The sequence below is a fragment of the Dreissena polymorpha genome, chromosome 6 (genome assembly GCF_020536995.1).
Source record: "Dreissena polymorpha isolate Duluth1 chromosome 6, UMN_Dpol_1.0, whole genome shotgun sequence".
Taxonomy (NCBI): Eukaryota; Metazoa; Mollusca; class Bivalvia; order Myida; family Dreissenidae; genus Dreissena; species Dreissena polymorpha.
This window is the reverse complement of record NC_068360.1, coordinates 37,943,922-37,953,778: the sequence shown is the minus strand read 5'-3', so window position 1 is coordinate 37,953,778 and position 9,857 is coordinate 37,943,922.

The following is a 9,857-nucleotide window of genomic DNA, read 5'->3' as shown; positions in this document are numbered from 1 at the left end:
GGCTAGCAAACTCAAATATGCATTGATGATCTGAAAATATGGATAGGATTTTCAAACAAAAGTCATGCAGGATTTATAAAAAAGAAATGCAAGCGGGCCTTATTTAAATTTATACCAGGCACGGAACAAACACTGAACCTTTATATCAGCAGACAATCTGATATATTCTTCCAAACAATAGAAATGTCTATGAAACAGACTAGTTTGTATTACAAACTATAATTCAGTGCATTGTCAACTGCAATACACCTAAAACAGGAGGGTTTTTGTCCGCCCATGTTAATTCATGGGAGGGTTTTCGTCCGCCCCCTATGAAAATGACAGGAGGGTTTTTATCCGGGAGGGGTTTTGTCCGTATGGACAGGCAACAAATATTTCAAAAACAGAAAAAAAAGTGATTCCATTTTTAATGTGCATTTCAGGTTATTATAAAAAAATTAGTTATTTTAATCCCTTTCCCATAACTCTGTGTGTGACAAGTTCTATCCTGTACACTACAACAACTTTCATGTTTTAATCTTCCGTTAATCATAAGTCAGAAAAAAATTAAACATTCAAATATTATTTTAAAAATTTCTACCAATGTAATTTCTATTAGTTTAATGATGAAGTTGTATAATGATGCAAAAGTCCATTGTTCTTATTTCTTAGCTCAATTTATAATTAAAGCCTCTATAACACTAAAAAATCAATGACAATTTCGCAATATATTTTGCAAAATACAGTTAACATATAAATAAAATGTGCTCTAGTAACATAGATTTTTGTATATAAAAAATGCTCGTTTTTATTTATTTGTGACACAATTAATTTCATTTAAATTTCCCGCATTATCTATTCATACAACACGCAAACACTAAAATGGTACCATGTTAGTGTTCATGTGTCGTATGAATAGATATCGTTGCGGGAAATAAAAATAAAAATTAAATATGCCTAAACAAAATATAAACAAGCGTTTTGTATCTACAAACATCTATGTTACCAGACCACATCTGGCATTGAAATTTCGGCAATTGCCATAAGGAACACTGATTTTTAATTAGTTAACTTAATTTTACTTAATAATGTACGAAATTTTCGTTGATTTTGAGTAGTAATGGGGCTTTGAAAAAAACACAACTGCATAGCTTTAATGCAATATTAAAAAGCAAAAACAAAAAATGATGCTAAAATGTAAATAATTTGCCGTTACAAAATTTTTAATGAAGTTTACTCGAGTTGCGACACCTTAAGGGTTTCGCGGGATGGAATGAGTGGGGAGATCATATACATGTTTCAGCTTTCCAGATGCAAGGACCGTCTGGACATGAAATATCAGCTTTCCAACACTATGTGATTCCAGTTCCAAAGCACATACTGCATTAGTTCAATGAGAAGAATCACCAATTACGCATAAAAAGGCATACTGTGAAACCATTATTAATCGTCAGGCATTAATTTTCATAAATTTCGTCAGTCGAAGGATCAGCGAATTTAAGATCCTAACGAACAATCATGCTCTATGTTTGAACAAAAACAAACACTAAGTTGAACAATATTTTAAAACTTTACCGTAGACATGAGGCATTAAATTCCAACATAATCCATGCACACATTCACTGCTGTTTCGTAATCAAGATTAATCCGGTTTTGACACAAAGGGATGTAGATTACACAAGGTACTTAACTGACACGTTACACTTCTTTAAAACGCGTGTGCAGTACAGCTGTATCGAATGCGTTGACTTCGTTTATGTAGAATGGTAATGAACTAGCGCTAATTGATTATAACTTTATTACCCATTAGGTGCATTGTGTTTTTCAGGGGTGTTGCATATTAGCCATCACGCAGCGAATGCCGATGAAAGACAATAAACCAACTGAAAAGATGACGATGTGTGATCAACATGCGTATTTATCACAAATTAATAAAGAAAATTTTAATTGCTGTTTGTTGTTTGATTGTTTGCGTTTAACCACACTTATTACTATTTTATATGTATCAATTTATTTATGTTTAAATTATTGACATTATTGATTTATATACCGGTAGTTTACTTTTTAAGAACAAACACACAGAGTTTAAAATTTTAATGTTGATATCAGGGTAAAAAGTGACATTTGAGACCAATTACTGTTCTTAAAATTATCAAAAATGTACACTTGAAACTTTATTGAAAAGTGACAAAATAATTTCCTAACACTAGTTATTACCCATATTGTTCGCACCTTCCCTAATTGGTGCCGATAAAGGTACGATTGTTATCAGTATGGCAATTATAATAATAGAATAAGACTTATTGGCAATTGGCTTCGTTGTTAAAAACACTCGTTAACGGTTATTCGATCCCACTTGTCCGCTAATCATAACAATGAACGTGTGAATGGCATACATTAAGAGGGTCCATTACTGTCCCTTGATAACAAAAGACTAGTTTATTGGCATGTGACAAACAGGCCCCACCTCCTGCAGTGATTCTCAAGTGTGTTCCCACATTCGTACCACGATTTTTTGCAACTGCGATTGATCGCGAATATGTATTACACACAATTCGGATATTGACTGTCGCATTTTTTTAAATTCAAAATCAGAAATCGGCGAATTTAAGTGCTGACGAAATCGTCATTTTTATAAAAATGACGAAATTTTGTGCTGTCGAAAATAAATGGTTTCACAGTATTCACAAATCTATAAAAAAAACAGTGCTTAAACTATTATTTTAAGTAGTCATTTACTATTTAATTGACTAATTCTATGTCCTCTGTTTGTTGCATTTTTATACACCCGGATCGAATGGTCAGGGGTATATTTTTTTTGGCCTGTCTGTCTGTCATTCTGTCTGTCTGTCATTCTTTCTCAAAACTTTAACCTCAAAACTTTAACCTTGGTTTAAGTTTTGCGATAACTTTTGAAATACATGTATTGAAAATAGCAACTTGATATTTGGCATGCATGTGTATCTTATAGAGCTGCACATTTTGAGTGGTGAAAGGTCAAGGTCAAGGTCATCTTTCAAGGTCAAAGGTCAAATATATGGCTTCAAAGCGGCGCAATAGGGGGCATTGTGTTTCTGACAAACACATCTCTTGTTAATTTAAATATGTTTTCCTGTATCCATTTATTGTTTTAGTGACATTAAGAACATGAGATGTGTTTGTTAGAAACACAAAGCCCCCTATTGCTCCGCTTTGATGTTACCTTTGACCTTGAAGGATGACCTTCACCTTTCACCACTCAAAATGTGCAGCTCCATGAGATACACATGCATGCCAAATTTCATAAAGGGGCAGATGTCCGAAGGGGCAAATGTCCGTATACCAAGCCGAATATCAAGTTGCTACGAACAATATTTGATAAGTTATGAAGAAGGTTAAAGTTTTGGTTAAAGTTAGATGCGTCAGAGAAAAGACAATGTAACTTAATAAATGAAGCCATATATTTGAAAATTTACCTTGAAGGATGACATTGACTGGTAAAGTTATGAAGGAGGTTAAAGTTTTGGTTAAAGTTTTGATTTTTTTTATTGACCTTTGACCTTCAAGGATGACCTTGACCTTGACCATGAGATACACATGCATGCCAAATATCAAGTTGGTACGTTCAATATTGCAAAAGTTGTGAAGAAGGTTAACGTTTTGGTGAAAGTTTTGATTTTTTTATTGACCTTTGACCTTGAAGTATGACATTGACCTTGACATTTAACCTTGAAGGATGACCTTTCAACACTCAAACTGTGCAGCTCCATGAGATACACATGCATGGCAAATATCAAGTTGCTACGTTCAATATTGCAAAAGTTATGAAGAAGTTTAAAGTTTTGGTAAAAGTTTTGGGACACATATTTGACCTTTTGTAATAGTCAATTAGTTATTTACACATGCATGCCAAATATCAAGTTGCTACGTTCAATATTGCAAAAGTTATGACGAAGGTTGAAGTTTTGGTTATAGTTTTGGGACACACACACACACACAGACACAAAGTGTTTTTTTTTACAATGACAGACAGGCCAAAAACAACATACCCCGATCTTTCGATCCGGGGGCATAAAAACTAAAATGGATGTACATTCTTTGCTGTCTTAGTCTACTCTCAAATTATACATGATTCTTGCATAATTGAATTTTCAGAAACCTCATTCTTTAGAAATGTTATAAAGAGTTATTTGTTTAAGTTAGGGACAAAGTTGAGCAAATATTATCATTTTTCTAAAAATAAATCATCCTCTAAAGCCCCTGCTGGGATTCAAACCCAGACCTCTTTCCTCGGGAAAGGAAAGTATTCTATCTTGAAATACAAGGACATGTAAGAGGAAAATTAGCAATTTTAAAACTATCAACATATATATTTGAACAATATTTATATGGTATTATAATATGAAAACATCCCGTAAGTTAATTTTTCACATGACCTTTGAAACAAAACAGACATCTCTGATTCTGCGGTACATTACAGTTAAAGTTTAAGACCTGTAAAATACCAGTTTTCAAATCTGAAAATATCCCATGCTTTTGTTTTACTGTTAGTATACCATTAAGAGGGCCATGGGCTCTAAGGCGCTTACCTGAGATCCTAAGGAAATGAACTAGTATCAAAAGGAATAGACCAAAATAATGAAAGAACTTTATAAAACATACATATTTAGTTTACTGACCAACTGTTATTTTTGAACTCGGCTGAGATATCGTTAGAACAAATGTTCTTACCGATGTTCATGAAGACTAGACAATGCAAGTGACTTCTATGGTATAAACATGCTTTTTATTTACTTAATCTAGTGACCTTTTTTAGTTCACATAGCCCGAAGTTGAATCCCGAACAATCGCTCCTACGGACAATCGCTCCCACGCTAAATTTGACAGGGCGGACATTCGCTCCTACGATGTTTTGACAGAGCGGACAGTCGCTCCTAGCATAGGAGCGATTGTCCTTAGGAGCGCTTGTCCGGATACCCCCAGAGTTGATTGGGACAAATTTTCTGACCCCCACCCGCCCCCGGATGGCAATGTTTTTAAGAACCCGAACAGTTTTTTAAATATAGCCGAGATATCATCTATATAAGTACAAATTATCTTGCCAGGTTTGGTGATGAAGAATGGACTGTAAATGTGACTTGTAGAGAGTTAACAAGGTTTTACTATAGCCATATAAAGAACAAGAGCTGTCAGCGCGCTCGACTTATCGAGTGCTTGACAGTATAATGTAAGCTATAATGGTTAAATTATTCATATTCAATAAGGTCAAGGTAATATAGTCATATTCTAACTGGAAGAGGACCATAATCGAAACATTATGCTCGCTAATGTTTTAAAGAAGTGGGACATTATAGACGATTCTGGGTTCAGGTATATTTTCCACAATCTATTGAACATTTGTAAAGACATAAAAAAAACTAACAAGATTATATTTCAAGTTTGATAGCAAAAGCTTGGGTGGGATGTTTGGACATCTTTCAAATATAAAATAATAAAAATTTGTCTTTTTTTACCATGTATCTAAAAAAAATTTTTTTTTTGTGTGTGTGGGGTGGGGTGGGTGGGTGGAGAGGGGAAATAATGTGGGTGTGTGGTCATTTATATGATGAGATTTCAAAAATAAGAAAAAACAAGAGCTGTGTTCGTGAAACACAATGCCCCCTACTGCGCCGCTTTGAAGCCATATATTTGACCTTTGACATTGACCTTGAAGGATGACCTTGACCTTTCACCACTAAAAATTTGCAGCTCCATGAGATACGCATGCATGCCAAATATGGAGTTGCTATCTTCAATATTGCACAATTTGACCTTTGACCTTGAAGGATGACCTTGACCTTTCACCACTCAAAATATGCAGCTCCATGAGATATGCATGCATGGCAAATATTGAGTTGCTATCTTCAATATTGCAAAATTGGACGTTAACCTTGTCCTTTGACATTGAATGATGAACTTGACCTTTCACCACTCAAAATGTGCAGCTCCACAAGATACAAATGCATGCCAAATATCAAGTTGCTATCTTCAATATTGCAATATTTGACCTTTAACCATGACCTTGAAGAATGACCTGGTCTTTGACCTTTTACCACTTAAAATGTGCAGCTCCATGAGATACGCATGCATGCTAAATATCGAGCTGCTATCTACAATATTGAAACATTTGACCTTTGTGCTTGACCTTTGACCTTGAAGGATGACCTTGACCTTTCAACACTCAAAATGTGCAGCTCCATGAGATATGCATGCATGACAAATATCGAGTTGCTATCTTCAATATTGCAAAATTTGACCTTTGACCTTGACCTTATACCACTCAAAATGTGCAGCTCCATGAGATACACATGCATGCCAAATATCAAGTTGCTATCTTCAATATTGCAAAAGTTATGACCAATGTTAAAGTTTTCCGAAAAAATCACAGACTGACAGACGGACTGACAGTTCAACTGCTATGTGCCACCCTACCGGGGGCATACAAATCAATTTAGGAACAGGAGGGAGCTCCCCTCCCTAACCCAACCATAAAGGCCCCGGGGCATCTGAAATATGATCACAAGCACTAATAATAATATAATAATGATAAAGCCCGGTCACCACCACTACCACCTTCATCATCACCATTATTTTCTTTACACAGGGTAGGTCTGCCATATCTCACAGGCACTAATAGTCATATACTAATGTGAAAAAAGGTCACCACCACTACCACCTTCATCATCATCATGATCATCATCATCATTTCATACATAAAGTCAACGCCACTACCATCTTTATGATCATAGAGTTGGTCTGACAAATCTCACAGGCAGTAATATTCATATACTGATAAGAAAAACAGGTCACCACCACTAATCATCATCATTATTGCATACATGGAGTCAGTCTGATAAATCTCACTGTATCTCTCATATACAGTAAAATTGTACAAGTCAACACCACTAACACCAGTCTCTTGTAGTTAGCATAGCCTAAGGGCCTACCATAAAAAAGTGATTTGACTTTGTTTTATAATGATTTCACTAGTTGACGACAGAAGATCACTGCCTTGCACTGACACTGGAAACATTTCCATTTTTAGGAAGTTCACTAAATTAACAAATTCCTTTTCTCCCATGTGTTAGGTGTGAAAAAGCAAAACTTGAACAAAGTTCAACAACAATGAAATAAACAAAAAATATAACTTTTAATAACTTAAGGAAGTATTTAAACATAAAAAACCTTAAATTCCTATTGAACTGATTACCACAGACATATAAAAAGATTTATGTTAATAAAAAAAGAGGAACCTATAATTTATTTTATCATAGCTCTAACATAATTATTTTTTATTTATCACAACACATATTAAAGTTTTAACTTAGACTTCTTTTTGTGTACAAAAACCAAACATAAATTTGACAAATATTAAATGCAGTGCAAAAAATTAAATATTTTTTATATATTTATTTCATGATGCTTTCATGATTAATGTGCACTTCAGGTTGTTTATTTCATTCTGTATGTTCAGCCCTTCCCCAAAACTCGGTCACTGTGTGTGACCATTTTAGTGTACTAACAAACCTAGGTTTTCCTTCTTTGTTTTTGATGTTTATACACATACATGAACCCTTAATAATTTGCTTGACCTTTGACCTAGTGACCTGTAAATCTATAGGGGTCATCTGCGAGTCATGATCAATGTACCTATGAAGTTTCATGATATTAGGCATAAGCGTTCTTGAGTTATCATCCGGAAGCCATTTTACTATTTCGGGATACCATGACGTTGACCTTTGACCTAGTGACCTGAAAATCAATAGGGGTCATCTGCGAGTCATGATCAATGTAACTATGAAATTTTATGATATTAGGCATAAGCGTTCTTGAGTTATCATCCGGAAACCATCTGGTGGACGGACATACCGACGGACCGACATGTGCAAAACAATATACCCACTATTCTTCAAAGCGGGGCATACAAATACAACTGCATAGCTACAATATGATATTTAAAAGCAAAAGTAACTGTATATTTCTCTTACACAAGTTTGAATGAATTTTATATATTTGATGTTTATAAAATATCATTAAAGGTTATTATATTATGAATTGCTATATACTTAACTGGAGAAAATCAGTATGAGATGTTTATAACATTGACAGTGTATATATCACAGGTTTTGTTTTTACAACAAGTGTGTAAAATGTGTCAGCCATCATTATTTTTTAAATAAATAAAATAATTTCAAAAAAAGATATACTTTCAGATAACAAAGAAGACTGCAATACTTAAAAAACCAAAGCCATGTAGTATTGTATATGTTAACTTTTATAGAAATAATAATAAATCATTTATTTTATACATACAAATTCTATTCAACACTTGAACTCGTAAAGATATGCATGCGACAAAAGCCCCTTAGGACGTTAGCCCCTCCCTATTTTTAAATTCCTTTTTAGGTACCCGGTATCTAATTTCATCTTTTTTAAAATTAAATGCAATTAAAAAGTAGAAAATTATATAAATATCAAGATGACATTATAAGATTTTTAGTAACAATTCATAATTCATGAAGTAGTGTTTCACTGGCCCTTTTGTTGACTCATACATGTACCTGTTTGCAATTTGTTCACCTTGTTATTATGAAATAATAAATATGCAATTTTCATTGATAACAAAAATATGAACATTTTTCAAATTAAAAAGTACTTCATAGTTAATTAATAAACCACCAATAGTAATAGTTAAATAGTAAAGAAATTGTGAAAAACACTAAAATTTAAGTGTGTGGTACAAGCTATATATTGAAAAAAATATATGTATTAGACCTCAACATATAAGTAATTGTATGTATTTACATATGAAATTAAAAAAATGAAATAAAAATACTTACTTTAAAAAAGTTATGAACGATTTAAAACACCTGGTGGCTTATTTCCAAGCGTGCACTTTTTTGAAGGGGCTATTGTCCTAGGGGCTATTGTCTTAGGGGCTATTGTCCTAGGGGCTAATGTCAGAGAGGGCTAATGTCCGTACCCCTTGACAGACACAGTTTGACTGTCTAGAGAATAGGTGAAGTTCACATACAAATCACATACAATATAAATATTATAAAACAAATTTATAAAGATCTACATTTATGAATATACATTGTAATATGGACATTTTGCCACACATGCAACGTGGTGCTATTTGAATCAGGATAAATTGTGGTCAATTGTATCAATAACTGCCATAACAAGTGAAATATTTCCTCAAGATGAGAATGTCTCAATAAAGCCACAATTGTTAAATACTTAAATTGAATTGCTTTGCAGGTTCATTATTTGTTATTAATATTTTACAATACAATGTATTACACAAGAGGTCAGCTGCAGGATCATAAATGCCCTGTGCACCCACCACATGGATAAATTTTACCTGAATTTATTAAAGATTTTCATGAAAATATAACAGCCTGTAACATAATATTATTATATCAGTATGGTGAAACCATCAATCTGTATTGAACAGGTTGTCTGAAAAAATGAAACAAAAGAAATTTTTTTATTTGCAAGATTTATGTGTGTGGAAAAATTGCAAATATTATATATTTCTTAAACAGACAAGAAACTTTTGTAAGAAATCATGTCAAGCCGTCGCCGAAATGGTATGAGGTGCATTTAACCCAGTGACTCGCCTTATTTGAAACGTCTGATGGAGAAAAATTCTTAACCAACAATTTGCTTGACAAAGATCTCTTTATCACAACTGTCTATAGGTGAATATCTTCACTAATTAATGATAATTTTAACAAGGCAGTAGCTAGCCATACAGCCCCGTACGACTAGCCTATATTGGCTAGTCAAACGGCCCCGTACGGCTAGTCCATATTGGCTAGTCATAGGGACCCGTATGGCTAGCCTATATTGGC